Raw genomic sequence first — 16,233 nt, forward strand, 5'->3', positions numbered from 1 at the left:
TACGTTCCCCCAGGCACTGCCACTCCAGCACGAGCTGCACGTGCAACAAGAGCTATGCCCAAAAAGGTGGCATACGGCGTAGTCACTACCTCCAGTCTGATGAGGAGCGCACACTGACCGGCACACTTTATGGTTCAGCTACACATGAGGAAGGAGAGACTGGTTCCTTAGGAGTTTCGTGGTTGGATAAAGCCTCTAGGGCTGCAGAAGTCCCTGCACCCGCCACAACTGCACAATCTGCCTCGTCTAATGAGCGAATGGTCCTGATTCAACTCCAGTCTCACCGAAAAGTGATCTCAACCCGGTTGTCGACCAGCCCTACCAGTTGTGTGTCAACCGGCAATACCAAGTGTATTAAGATGCCATGTTTTTAAATGATAACGGTGTCTTGGCACGGACCCTTAAACTGCAGAGGCGGGTCCTTACGGGAAGTCTCCCCACCATGCCAGATATCAACAATCTCTTCACCAGACACCGGCTAGAGTGGACAGCTCGTTCTTTAGGCCACTACAGTAAGAAGTTGGTCCGAGAGTTTTACGTCTCTTAGATGGCTACTCTCCTATCACTAATAGATAGGCGAGCTGCCCCAGCAAAATAGACCTCAATCAAGCCATCAGAGTACGTGGCATATAGGTCAACATCTCCCTACCAGCCATTTGCCAGTATTAGTACGATGAGGATGTTGATGCCAACAGAACCCCTCTCACCGCTAAGTTTGACTACCGATGGCAAATTGTAAAAGATGGACAATTCTTGCATGAGCCATCGCTGAGAGGGACCACAAAGAGTTGGATGACCCTGCACTTGTCTAGTAATGGAGAGGGTGCAGACTGGGTAACGGAGCCAAAGGGAGTCATCAGGAAGGCTAACTTGACCTTCATGGCTAAGTTTGTATGATTGATTGTCCGCCACTGCCTTTCCCCCATGGATTTTGATAATTTAGTTACATGGGATCGTGCAGCTCTAATGGCGGCGATGATAGTCAGGTTTGAGGTGGACTTCGCTTGGCTTCTACAGGCGGGCATGCATGAGAGGGTTTTCAAGGTCACCACTGCTTACCCTTTTCCGTACATTATATTTTCCTTATCCAGGTCCGCAGGTGTACCCATTTGGCACATTGATCAGCTCAAGACTCTGCTGGGCACTGTTGATATCGGCCTCATCAGGGATGCGGCCAATGAGTTTGCTCCACGCAGAGGGCCCTTTCCAGAGTTGCCTCCACTATGTGAAAATCTGGTTGATACGGTAGCACATGCTCGAACGGCTACCTCCTCTCGCACAGCCTCTTTCCCTGCTCTAGACCCGCTTGCTAGGGTAGAGAAACTAGAGGCTCATATGGCCACACTTCTGCATCCTATCCAGCTCTGGATGCATAGGTCTATTGCTGAGGTGGAAGAGAGCTTGGGATGGCCCAGCACAAAGAGCGGAAGATCGCTGAGGTTCATCAGCGCTTAGACGCTTTTGAGTTTTGGGTGCTATCCCAGCCAGACCCTCAGGTGGACGTGTCTACCCTTCAGGCTGCGGTTGAGAGTTTGCGAGCAGATATTGATATAATCCTAGAGGCTAGGGTGCCTGAGTCTGAGGACCCTTTTGCAGAGCCTGCTGAGGACAAAGTGTTGGCAGCTTTATCCGCCAATTTTGAGATTCCACCACCTCCCCCTCGATAGCATGACAAGAGGCGTATGGGTCTAGAAGAGGATGAGTCTAGAGAACTGAAGAAGGAGCGCAGTGAAATGGAGGCTACGAGGAGAGCCTCGATTGCTGATGAGGAGATGCGTCAGATCAGGGCTGTAGAGTCAGCTGCTTGGGCATCTAGATCCAGAGATGTTGAAACAGCGGTAGGCACTACTGATAGTGTTGTTGCTGATGAGGACACTACTGAAGGTGTTCAGACTACATAGGTAGTGGGTTCGGGGGAATCGGACCCACCAACTTGCTGATCACCGGTGGTTTGCGCCCTAGGTTTGATTCACCTACCACTCTCATATTTTAGTTTTTTCTCATGCATTGGGGACAATTACATATCTTTTTTGTTGGGGTGGGGTAAATGGCAAGTGAGTGCTAGGGTGAAGTCTGAGTATCCCCATTCACGATCCTCGTTTGGGGTTTTCTTGCCTGTGTTCTTTTTCCCCAAGAGACTGATTATTTTTATTTTTGAACCGGCATGTCTATATGTATGACTCTGAAGTATGATAGATAAAACAAAAATGATATCCTGATATAATGAAAATGATGCATGGGTAGGCACAATAATTGATAAATGTAATGGCACTAAGCATAACATAGAGATACACCACTGCATGACCCTATGTCTAAGACTCAAACTAGGTGTTTGATAATATCCTAGAGTAATGAGATGTCAAGTGAGTGTGAGGAAAATTTGAATAGTCCACTATTTTTCTTAAGCTAGAACTTGCCTGGTTAGTCTTGCTAAAAGTAAGTTCTAGTAGACAATTAGGAAAGGATCATAGGCCCTTTTTCAATATAGCCAATTTTTAGCATAAATAAAATTTAGAAAATGAATAAAATTAATCATTCTTTGATACAACTAATTTGATCTTAAAATAGACCTTTCTTTTTCACCCCAACTGATCTTTTCTAGGAATTATGTGTTGGACCTGGTCCCTCCTTGGACATGTGCACCTCACATACGCCAAAAGAATAAGTTGAGGGTGGCTAATGCAGTAAACAACCTTTTCGTGGCCCTTACCCAACTTAGGGTATTGTGTACTTTGACTCATGACAAAGCCTTGAGTTGAGGGTTGCTATTATGAGGAATGCTCTTGAAACTGGGGTTGAAAGAACAAAAGTAAAGTGACTCAAGAACCAGTTGAAAGAATAGTGAAAAAAATTATAAAAACTATATATAATAAATACAAGCAAGAAAAGAAAAGAGCCACTTACACAAATGAACAAAGAAGGGAAAATAGCAAGGTGAAAAAACATGAGAAATTGGGCTTAACAAAATGATAAAAAGTGGTACGCTTAGCTGATATGTCAAGGAGGGAAAAAAGTCAGTAAAGTATAGCTAAACATACCCTACCTGACCCTGAGCCAATGTTACAAGCTAGGAAAGTCCTATCGTGATCCTAAGAGTTGTATGGCCAACTTAAAGCAGTTAAAATAAGGGCAAGCTTATGGCAATATGTATGAATGAGTTGTAATTTGTTCTGAGAGTGAGTGTTCAAAAGTAATCCTTATACTCAAACTGAAATCATTGTGTGAAAAATTAGGATGTTGTTTTTAAGTAAGGACACCAGTTGCAATACAGGAAATATTAGCACCTCGGTGAGAAATTGAATAGCATAGGTGTCAGTAAGTGGTGAATATGTATCATGGTCTGAATCCACATAATTCAATCCTAATAGTGATAACATGCATAAACATGATAAGACTGATCGGGATTGATAGCCAAATGATTGCAAAAGCTAAAACATAGATACTATTGTACAAATATTTTGTAGTGAGTCATAGTGTGTCGCTTGAGGACTAAAAACGAATTTAAGTTGAGGATGTTGATATACCGTGGTTTCACGGTATTTTTAATGCTTTTTCCTTATGTTTAGTGTGTGTCCAAAAGCCTTTTTGTATTGATTTTTATGTAAGTTTCTCCTTATTTGCAGGAAATCTGTCCAAAGATGAACGCCGATGTTTTTGAGCAAAGAAATGCTCAAGAGACCACCTACGATGTTTATGACGGTATGTCGAGCCTGTGATGGACTGTAGGTGGCATCGTAGTGAAGCTGCTGAAGAAATATGGCGAAGTTTCACTTAATGTGGGATTACGGAAGTCCACAAAGGGCCGTCATAGCCACGACGGGCCATCGTGCTTGTTCGTCGCAATGATCAGAGAGTAGTCCAGTACCCAAATTTCAATAAGTTTAAGTATTATCGAAAGGAGACCTTCGATTGACCATCATGCTTTGAACGGTCCATCATACCTGCCGTTAAGGGTAATGAAGAAAGCAACAGAAGAATTTGTGAAGTATGGAACGATGGAGGCCATGACGGCCCATCGTGACTATGATGGTTCATTGCGAGGTTTGTCAACTCAGACGCATTTTGATAGATTTTAAGTAATTACAATCCTTTTTTTTATTAGGATTTTGTTTCCACTATAAATAGTTCAAAAAAACTCGTTTTGAGGGTTAGACTGTTTAATAATAGACCCTTTGATAATAGACCCTTTGATAATAGACTCTTTGATAATAGAGATTGTTAGATTTTTCGATATTCTTTAGTTCTCTTGTTCAAGTATTGGAGGATTCATTTCAGCAATTGTTACACTTTTCTTGGAATTGATTGTTGGTGCTTTTGTTGATTAATCAAGTAAATTTCTGGATTTAATTCTTTCTCATCAAAGTAAGTGCATGAATTCTTATATTAAATATATGAATAATATCATTATGACCATGGGTAACTAAATTCCATCACTAGGGTTGTGGGAACCATGTGTGAATGATGAGGTAAAAATAAATAAAATAGCAATTCTAGAATAGTGTCTTGCATGTAATGATAATTCTTTCGTTTAGAAGCCTTTTTAACAGATGGCTAACGTTAGAACTCGCCTTAATGCTACTTGCTGGACCAAGGAGGTAGATAATAGGAAAATATTTATCAAGATAGATTTAGTGTATACTATCTAATAGGCTAGTGTCGATTGGTACGATGTAATAACTTAGTCAAATATCGAATACAATGCTTAATATGAGGTAAAGGTAAGGGTTAGTATAGCAACACACGTAGCCAGACCAAGGTGCGGAGTGAGATTTTCTAGATGCTGGACCAGATACATAACTTATCACTTTACATGCAAGATACTAGGAAAAAATTGTTATAGTTAGAATTATCAAGTTAGGAACCATTGGGGAACACTTAAGCCATAGTTACTTTAATTGATTGATTAAGCTCTAAGATTTCAATCTGTTAGTTGTCTACTTTAATCTAGTTAATTACTTTCATTAATTTAGAAATAAAACCCCCATTTACTATCTTTTGTTTTCTAGGAAATTAATTGACTAAATAATAGTAATAATAGAATAATGTTAAGTCTGAACTATTTTCCTCGTGGGAACGATCCCAACCTCATTTGTTGGGTTCTTTACTTGATATGACCACTTTACTTCTTATTTGAGAAGTAAGCTTGAGGGTATCAGGTGTCTCAAGGCTTGAGGGAGAAAACGGTGAGTTTTGATGCTTATTATGGTTTTGTCACTATACACGACATTTAATATTTGAGGTATTATATTGAGAAGTTATGTTGTGATGTAGTCCTAGCATGGTAAGAATTTCTATGGCTAAGTGAAATCTTTTTTGGGATGAATGGTTATGTGCAATCATAGTAGAAAGTTTCGGTGCAGACTTGAGATGTTTTGGACGAATGTGATATATATATATATATATATATATATATATATATATATATATATATATATATATATATATATATATATATATAGAGAGAGAGAGAGAGAGAGAGAGAGAGAGAGAGAGTAAGAGTTGAAAGTTGCCTTTGTATATGAGTAATGTTTCTTAGTTTTCCTTGTTTTAGATTGGAGTTCTTGTGTAGGCTTGTGAAGTATGATATTTAGTAGGAAAATCCGCATTACTAGTTGATTAATTTCCACATGAACATATCCTAAGATTAGAGAAAGGGAAGAAGGGTTTTTATTCCATAAGTTTTGTATATGTTTTGGTCTAAGGTTGACTTAGAGGGATATATGTACCCCTTAATTCATAGGGAGAAGAAGAGAATTGATGTTTACCAACTTTAAAGAGGTTAGTTTTCTTTTAAGAATGATCTTAAGTGTGGTCATTTGAAAAGAGTGCGTAGATGATACCTAGGCATGGTTGGTTGAAAGATTCCACCAAAAGTGATGATAAGGTTGAAATGGTGTAAGTGTTGACTTGAGAGAAAAAATGGTGAATTTTTTAGGTTTATTTATGACCATAGGTGGTTGAGATGTATACCCCAACTTGAATTCTTATGAGTTTCTTTAAGTGATGGACTTGGAGGAATGGTGGTGCTTTGGTGTTACCTACTGATATTGAATTTGTAAGCTCATTTTTATGAGGGTAAGAGAGAAATCCTCAATAGTGTACAATCATATTATGTGAGGAATATGGAGGTTTAGCCTTGACTTTCCTCAACCTTGGAATTTATGAAGTGATGAAGATTTTACCAAGCACATCCGAAGTGGGGATAATGTGCCTAGATTGTAAGGTTTTGAGTGCCTATAATGTTCCAGAATTGAATTTCTTTGAACATATGTATGTTGAGAACCACTGTGAGTTGTGGATATGAAGTATATTTATTTAGATACTCACTTTGGATCTCTTGAAATTCTCAACTAATGGAGTGTACTTAAATTTAGTGAGAAAGGGTTCTTCCTTTAGAGTGTAATGAGGTGATGTTTAAAACGTATTTGCTCAAACTTTATCCCAACAGGGGGATGTTTTGCTTGCTTAGAAGGGTTGGTAACTAAAGTTTCTATAGGATGATATGAGTTTCTCTTTGATGGGTTTACCCTAAGTGGAGGATGATGAGTTGAGTATTCAGGTTTTGATATCCCTATATTTTCCTTCTATTTATTCAAGCTTGAGGCCAAACAGTTACTAGTAGCTTGTTCATGTTTTGGATCTATCATATGTGTATAAGTTTCATGTTATCCATATGTTATGGATCTCCTAGATGACACTATGTTAAGCATGTTTTGAAAGATTTCTATTACATGAAAAGAGATTTTTGAAAGATTCCATGATTCTCATGTTGTTATGCATCTTAATATGGTGAATGCACATTTGAATTCATGAGATGGTTTAATGAACATGCTTGGTTGTGCTTGCGATCTAAGGGCACTTTTACCCCATATGGAGGCGTTTGGGATTTCTTTAAATGAAAAAAGATAGGTTCCCTGTATGAGTATGTAATTTTATGTTGTTTGGAATTGTTAATATAAACTCACTCTTGAGATGTGATGGTGTATCTAGACAATATTATTGATGTGTGCCTATGATTTGTAATAATTTCTTAAATGATTCATGCTCATGGAAACTAGAGTTATGCCAGAAATTAAAAATTTGTGAAATAAATTCCTAATGTTGTGATGTGTTTGGTGTGATATACCATTTTTACTTCATGATGAAGGGAGTATGATCATATTTTGGTTAAAAGGTGAAAATTTCTCATTTGATCTTCTTGAAATTCTTGGATATGAACTTCATGATGACATGGGAGTATGTAAAGGAGAAGGTAATTTCTCCTTGAACATAACTAAACATGGTGATGCTATGTATGTCCTCGATGGTATAATGTATAAACGGTAAAGATTGTGGTTGGTGTACATTACTCATGATTAATGTATATTTAATATGAGTTACTTATTTGCCTCGTGAGTTGTAATGTTGAATATGCGTATGTGTGATTTAAAGGTGATTGTATCTTGAGATTTTGATGAGATGAAAATTAAAGGTCATGTCATTATTTGGAGAAGGTAGTTCATCCTATGAACATGGGAAATGCTTATGTGTTTGATGCATTAGGAGTGAATGAATGAAGTTTCTACTTGCTTGTGTTGCATTGAGTGCATAATATATGAATTTGGTGTTCCTTATAAGTTTGGTTGATTGACTACTATGTTGTATTAATATTAAATGTTATGAGTTGCTGATTGGGTCATTGAGTTCTTGAAAGTGATGGAAGTTTTATAAGTGTCATTCGAGAATGAATTTTTCCAAGTGGGGGATAATGTTAATACCATGAAAATGAACTAGGATAAACAATAGCCTCACATATGTTGTATGGGTTAGTAAATTGTTTATAAGGTGTAAAAAACGTGTTATAGTTGGTTTGAATAGGTTTGAGGCCAAACATAAAAGGATGACTAAGACGTACTGAAACTAGTGTTTTCTGTGCTAGTGTGTCCTTATATGTTTTGTCTTGTTTTTATGTGTTTTTTGGAGTATAAAGTCAGTAGGTATTACCCTAATACCTTGAGGGAGACATTATTGTCAAAACATATGGTTACGACTCCACATGGACCAACCTATGGTTCCTTGTTGAGGAACTAACTGTTGGCCAACAACGTGCCCAAGGTAGCAAGAAGTTGTGCATGGCAGAACGAAGTCCGCGTCACAGACTAGGTTCACCATAGGAAAAAAGTATTGGTTCGCATCACGGACTCTACTGTCCCAAAATTTAATACAAGAAATCTTGTGGAGAATAGCTCCTCAACACGGACTTGTTCCTCGGCAATAATTCCAAAAATTAAAGGTACGTTTGACTTATTTAAAAAGGTACAATTAATGTGGGTGGTACTTTTGGGGTTTGTTATAAATGGTTTTAATGTAATTTTTACCACCATTCATATATCAAAACACAATTACCCACTGAGAAATCAAAAATCCGAAACCCTCTTCTGTTCCAAAATTCTCTTAAAACTCCATCGGAGGCAAAAAGTAAACCTCAAGCTAGAAGATGGATTTTTAACAACTTATTCTCCAAATTGATGGGTCTTCAATCAATAAGGTATCGTAACCCTTGATCCTTGGATAACATTTCATCCAAGGAGTTCTATCAAAGATTTTCCAATGTGTTTCTATGATCGAATTCTCCACTTTCCAATCTAAACATGGGTTGAGTGTCAAATGGTTTTCATTCATTGTAATGGTAAATTGATGTTTGATCAAGGTTTTAGATTTGATTTTTAATTCAATTCCTTGAAGAAGTTATGATCTCATTAATCTCTAAATTTAGTCTATAACGTCGATTTTGTGATCTAGATTAGATGTTAATGGAATTATTGCTTATATTGTGGTATATTGTTGAACACAATCACTATATTTATTTATTGATTATGAATTTTATTGTTCTACGATTATCATGCATTGGAGAATTAAATTTTCCTACCTTCTAGTCTATAGTGTCTGAATTGACATTGTATGGTTTGTCTAATTATGGTGGCGGTGTTTACTTCTTGTCTACCGATTCATGTTGTGATCATGGCCTTGAGGGCAATCGAAGTAAAGTGAATTGCTATTGCAATGATCATGACTATAAAGTTTATGTGTGTTGTTCTTAATTTTAGTATCATGATTTAGGTGTATTGATGTTAGGGTAAGGTATGGTCTACATGCTTGATTGCAATAAATTTATTGTAGAATGACCCCACCTATATTACCCTATATGAATGTGTGATCTTATTAATGTTAGGAGTTTCCAATTCAAATATAGAATATGCTCTTTTCTCCTATCATGAAATGTTAGTGTGTGGTTCACAGTCCGTAAATGATCTATATTTGTGAGGTCTTCATGACTTCGAGGTATTATAGATGTGTTGTGACCGTTTAAAGGGAGGTTTGTTCAATAAAAATTTTGGTTGTTTTTATGTGATCATAAGAAACTATATGCGCGCACACATACACTCCATGCATAACCATGAGTATGATATGTTTTTGTTGTTAATTGAAAGAATAATTATCATATGAACCTTTATATATTATTATGCATGAAAAGTGTATGCATAAACACGACTATAAATATATAAATGAATAAGGTTAATGATATTCTAGTGAAAGAGAGTCTCTCGAAAGAATTACTCAATTGTATTCTAAGCTAGACTATGTTATGAATGTTAGGATTATGTGAAAAGACATTCTCACATTATGTTGATTTTGAAGAAAGGATATTCTAATCATATAACCTATAATCTATGTACATGTTATAAAAGGGGTTAAGACCCTAAGGCCTGTCTTACGAACAAATGTTTAATAAAGACTTAAAGGATCTTCAAAAAGGGAAGTTAGCTTCGCACCGAGTGAACTTGACAATGAGAGGTGTGCTTTCCCAAAATGAAGGTCGGTTCACCCGATATTCTCAAGGGGTGGAACAAATATATATATATATATATATATATATATATATATATATATATATATATATATATATATATATATATATATATATATATATATATATATATATATATATATATATATATATATATATTATGCATGTATATATATTATGTATGACATTATGGTATTAACATAGTTGTTATAACTAATATGCAAGATGTAGTCTCATTTGATGTGCATGATGATAGTCTTAGTTAGTATGCATGATATTTACTATACTTGTCATGAAGATGTATCAAGTAAATGACAATACTTGTGATATCCTTGTTAGTTTACTTGTTATGTTTGAGGTTATGGGGCTTCACATACACATTTCACTAGTAGAATTAGATTGGGGTTATTTGTAATGGTCTTACTTCGTATTGATGAAATGAACTCTGAATGTGCAACCTTAACTATTATTTCATTATGGTGATATTTATAGTATTGGATTGTATGTTGTCTTGATATGTGTATAAAGACCAAATGGGTTATTATGTAATAAATAAATGAGTTCTTATATGAGGTCTATCAAGTATGTTGGTCTTATGTCTAATGTTCAAAGCATAAGTTATGACTTGTTGAAGATGATGTGCCTAGTCTAAGGTGACTTTATAGAAACACTTGGTGTGAATAGTATTATGGTAAAATACTTGCACGTTGCACTAGTGTGACCTGGAGCAGTCTTAGGTGATAGTTCTTATGTGAAGGTTGTATCTACGATATGCATGTGTGCTTATATATGTATATGCTTGAATTGATGTAGGTTGTATGAATGTTCACCTTGGTGACCTTAAGGAGATAGTTTGGTATGTATGGTGGAATGGGATACTATTCATGCAATACTAAGTATTACTAAAGGGTTGTTTGAGGTAAGGAGTCAAGTTAAAAACGAAATGTAATGTATTGGAGATATTGAATGTGACTTAATTTGATAAATGACTTTATGGGTGGTTGTGAATGGTATCCATGTCTAATATAATGTATGATGATCTATATTATGCTTATTGTATCAAATGCTTATGGTGTTCACTAAATAGATATGATACATGGTTTATAATTAAATGTCCTCTTCAAAATCATGTTTTTGCATGATTATCATACTCAGTGCATTCTTGTACTAATATCGTTCTTTTTCATCTTTTTACACAAGGTGTAGGTGGTGATGACTAAAGTATTTTTCCTAAAATGAAGAGCTTGGATTACTGTTCCCTAGTTCAAGTGTGTCCTTAATGATTCAAGGACCTTCATGTAAAAAGTTCAAATTAAGTTCATGTAATATTATAGAAATATTCTCTTTTATTGTTAAGGGACATGTCCCTATTCTATTGGAATCGTGTCTAAGATTGCAAGCCGAGACTAGTATCCTAACTATGTGCTAATGGTTTTTAAGTGAAGTGATGTTGTAGTCTTTTACTAAGGTATGAAAAAGTTTTAAATTTTCTACTAATTTTATGAAAATGCAATGAATGAATGCTAAGAATATGTATAAGACCTGAGAGAGATCAAGTACATCGTGTTACTTCTACAGGGTAATCTCCTGTCATAAAAAAACATCATCATAAAGAGAGTGGGAAAACATGTCATAAACATAGTTAACATCATCTTAAAATCCTTGAGAACTCATATAAAGATTTCTTGATTAATATGTTTCATAATTCATATTCTTGTTCTTTTTATTATGGGAATAAGCCTTAACCGACATGATACCATGTGAGATATATATGGTTCTCCGGTGTTACCCAGACTGAAAAGGGGTGTCCTACTTACCTAAGGTAGAATCATACTTTTCGATTAGGTTGATACACTAGCTAAATAACCTATGGGGGCATATTGTTTATAAGATAAGGAGATCACTACTACATCCCGAACTCAACATGGGTAAAATGTCTTCATCTCATCAGACATACTTTGGGACCTGGACCTAACTAGTGTAAAACGATCCAATTTGGAAGCAAAACTCAACTAGTGTAAAATCATCAATCTCATAATCAATAGCGAATTAATGCTAAACATTAATTCCCAAAAATTACAGATTAGGTCGTAACTTGACTAATTAAGATAGCTCATTCGATCATATGTGAGAATAATCTTTCAATGTCCATATCTACATATAGATTCAATAGGCGAGAAAGCCTTCCAACCTTAAAATATTCATATTGTGAGAAAACCTTTCATATCATATCATATTCATGTATACGTTGTATATGAGAATATTTTTTTAACAACACAACAACTACATCATATAGGAACTTCACTCTGACAGTGTTCCTATAACTTTTAGATTGATTCCATAAAAACATGCATAATTCTCAGACTTTACCCCTTCAAGGTTCAAAGCTCATATCAAATCTACGCATCTAGAATTCAATACATTAGACATATATATCATCGGAATACAAGTAACCCTAATCACTACATGCTTAATTAAATAACATTCTTCTTTCATTCACAAAGACCCACATTGAATATTATAATTGGGAATTTCATGGGTTATTTGGGATTCATCATAAAAACCATATGAAATATTCAATTTGTACTTAATATAACTTAATTCAAGTAGGATCTTTTTTGAAAGGAACCCATGACATGAACATCAAACCTAACTTTTGGGGATTTCTATCTTTGAAATTGGGATTTTGAAGGGACTCCATGGATGAAAGATATCCATAGATGGAAGACTACCATACCTTGGTAAGAAAGCCCTATGAATTTTGTGTGAAAACCTTCCTTCCTCAACCCTAGCTTCTTCTTCTACTTCTTCTTCTTCTTCTTCTTCTTCTTCTTCTTCTTCTTGTTCTTCTTCCTCTTCTTCTTCTTCTTCTTCTTCTTCTTCTTCTTCTTCTTCTTCTTCTTCTTCTACTTCTTTATATTCTTTGAGTTTTACTAAGACAATTTTGGGAGAGGATTAACTTTGGGAATTGATTTGGATTTTTTAAATAATGAGTTGAATAGGTTGTTTTTAGAGTATAAATTGCTTATACAGTGACCTAAGTTAAGGAAAAATGACATCACTTAAGTTGGACTAAAATCAAAATGACACAAAACACCCCTCACTTTAAGTGTGCTGGTAGGTCTCACGTGGAGTTAAACCGGATTTATTCCAAAATTGCTCTTTTGTAACTTTTTATTAGAATTTAACTTCTTATATATAAACACTTCCTAAATTTATAGAAGGTTATATTAATTATATGTGATTACTTGATATAATAAAATAAAATATAAAACTTCCTGGCATGTGCATCTTTTAGCTAGGCTACATCTGTAGATTGCAGTCATAGATATAACAAATTTACCCTTAAAGCATTATATGAAAAATCTATTTTTTACCCTTTTTATCAAAAATACATTTTGTTTCTTAATCATATTGAATGGAGTCACTATACATATATAGGGTTCATTTAATAACAGTTTAACCAAAATATATAAGAAAGTGATGATGAAATAAGAAGAACTACTTCAGACAATAAACTTGTTAAATTTATATATTTGAACAGGCACAAAAAATTTTCAATTAATTTAACTTCATTCTTTTGAAGTTCTTGCTTCCAAATAATTATATTTATCAAAAACTTTAATCACTCCATAAGATAAATACATGTATTAATTGTTAAACTAAATTTACACTGCTATTTTTAATGAACCCTATTATAATCGTGGGCCATTAAAATATTTTAAACTTTATTTTAAGTAATAAAATATTTTATTCATAGCCATTTTATGTTTTTAGTAAATAAAATAATTTTATTTGTTTTTTATCATAGTAGTTTACTAGTTGAAGAGTTTTCCCGAATTAAGGTTGGCAGACGCCAAAAAAAACAAATATGTAGGTATCTACCAACCTTGAATCCTTGAACTAGTGTTCACGAAAAAAACACTCTTCAACAAGTGCGCCATTAAAATCATTTATATTTACTAAACGCATTAAATGGGCCAAGCAAATAATATTTCATTACTTAAAAATGAAGTTCATAATATTTTGATGGCCCGTGGTTATATTAGAGTTAATTAAAAAGAACACTATAGATTTAACTTAAAAATTAATACATGTAATTAATTTATGGAACGGTTAAATTTTTTGATAAATATAAATGTTTATGCCACGACCCAACCCACTAAGACGTATAGAGAGTTTAAACCCATGTTTAAAAATGCGTAATTACTATTTCACATGTCTTTAAACCTCTATATAACGAAAAAAGACATTTATAGTAAGTTATGTTATTCATGAGTTGAGAAGCGCCAAGGTAGGTGTTCCTTCTTACTCTCTTCAAGCTTAAGTTGTTTTAGAATTCCACCTCGCATATTTGTAAATTCAGTGTACTGATTCAAGTTGACATGCATCATATCGTAATACAGACACAGGTAACTAGGTCATTCGGCGCAGCGTTGATCTAGTGAAAAGCAAGGAGTCAGTAGCTGAGACTTCATTCATTCTGGAGGACGTATTTATTATTCCTTTATTTATTTTAAGTTTTCAGTTAATAGGATGATTGGTGTAATGTCCCAACACCCCTCTTATTTTTGAGGCTTCATAGACATATAGTGTTAGTTTATTGGTCATTTCATTTCACTTGTAAACGTTTAAGACATGAGTTACAACTTTGGCTAAGTTAATACTTTAAAGTTATTTTCCCCTGAGTTACTTCTCTTGTATTTAAGTCTTCCGCTGAGTTAAGAAAGCTAGGCGAAGGGTTCTGTTAGGCTCAACAATGGTCTTCTAGTGTCGGTCAAGTTGAGGGTGTAGGCTCGGGGCGTGACAAACATGGTATTAGAGCACCGAGTTTTAGAGTCCTAGGAAGTCTATGAAGTCGTGTGTGGAAAATCCTACTCTATATTTAGGAGTCTATAATATTTAGGAATTTCTCACTTCTTCATATTCCTTTTCATTTGCTAGAGTTTATCTCTTAAAAGTTTCCTTCTAATTTGTGTCTATGCTTGTTTAGAGAGGAAATTAGTATAAAAAATGCACCTGAAGTGAAACCAAAAGTATAAGTTACTAATGTTGAGCTTAGAAAGGCAATTAGGGTGTTGAGGCAAGCTGTGACTAATTAGGTTGGTCAACAAAGAGGAGATAAAAAAGAAAGGGCAAACACTTTGAGGATTCTTGAGTTATTGACGATGAATTTCCCGATTTTTACTTGTTAGAGCACTACTGAGGATCCAAGAAACTTCATTGAGGAACCAAAAAAGGTGTTTTAGGTGATGCATGTTGCTGACACCGAGAGAGTTGAGCTAGCGCATATCAACTGAAAGGTGTTTCTAGGACTTGTTTTGATCAGTGGAAGTTCAGTAGCGACGAGGATTCACCACATCCTAGTTTGTCTTGTTTTGAGAAGGCTTTCTTGGGGTGTTTCTTTCCCCGAGAACTGAAAGAGGCTAAGGTACAATAATCCCTCACACTTAAGAAGGATTCTCTAAGTGCTCATGAATATAGGTTGAAATTTACCCAACTATGCCGTTTTGCTCTGGAGATGGTTAAAGACATGAAGAGTAGAATGAGTTTGTTTGTTGTTGGGTTAGGCCGTGAATGAGTTTGTTTGTTGCTCGGTTAGGCCGTCTATCAAGCAAAGACTGTCGGGCAACAATGCTTATTATGGACATGGAAATGGTCTATGTGAAGCAAGTAGAGGAAGATAAGCTTAGGGGAATGAATTTGGGGAACAAAGAGTATAATGCAACCCGATCATCTTTCCAATAGGAATAAAGGGAACTTGCTCCATTATCTGTTAATGCACTTGCACCCATAAATAATGGTGAGTATACTAGAAAAAATTCTCATAACTTTAGATCTAGACTTACACAGTATCAGCGTAGTGTGGCACAAGAAGGTGACTGGGCTCCTTCATGTTCTATGTTTAGTAATACTTACCTTAGAAAGTGTTGTCAGGGCCAGGAAGGTTTCTTCAAGTGTGGACAGGAGGGTAAATTTATGAAATAGTATCCAAAGAACATGCAAATAAATAGCACGGGCGGAGGAAAAAACTACCTATATGCTATCAAAGGTCGCCAAAAGAAAGAGGATTCGTCATACAATGTCACTGGTATAATTCAAGGCTTTGACTTTAGTATTTATGCTTTTCTAAACCCAAGAGATAGTTTATATTTTGTAACTCTATATGATACTATGAATTTTAATTTTACTCCTGATAAACTTACTGAACCATTCAATTTTTCCACACTTTTGGTGACTCCATTCTAGAAGAGAGAGTCTATCGTTATTGTCCCATTTTCATCAATCACAAGAGCTCCATGGCTAATTTAATTAAGTTAGACATGGTACACTTTGATGTCATTCTTGGTGTGGACTGTCTTCATTCTTGTTACTGATACGCTTAA

The 16,233-nt window shown here is 35.3% G+C and overlaps 1 long non-coding RNA gene across 1 annotated transcript; it reads left to right on the plus strand.

Annotated features, from left to right (window-relative positions):
• Nucleotides 1-8,382: 8,382 nt before the first annotated feature.
• On the plus strand, nt 8,383-11,344 carry LOC109118950 (uncharacterized). The gene is made up of 2 exons (XR_002026126.1): nt 8,383-8,527; nt 11,048-11,344. It is a non-coding gene; the product is annotated as an uncharacterized lncRNA (long non-coding RNA).
• The last annotated feature ends 4,889 nt before the right edge of the window (nt 11,345-16,233 follow it).

Source organism: Solanum lycopersicum, chromosome 11 (assembly GCF_036512215.1).
Source record: "Solanum lycopersicum chromosome 11, SLM_r2.1".
In the NCBI taxonomy this organism is placed as follows: Eukaryota; Viridiplantae; Streptophyta; class Magnoliopsida; order Solanales; family Solanaceae; genus Solanum; species Solanum lycopersicum.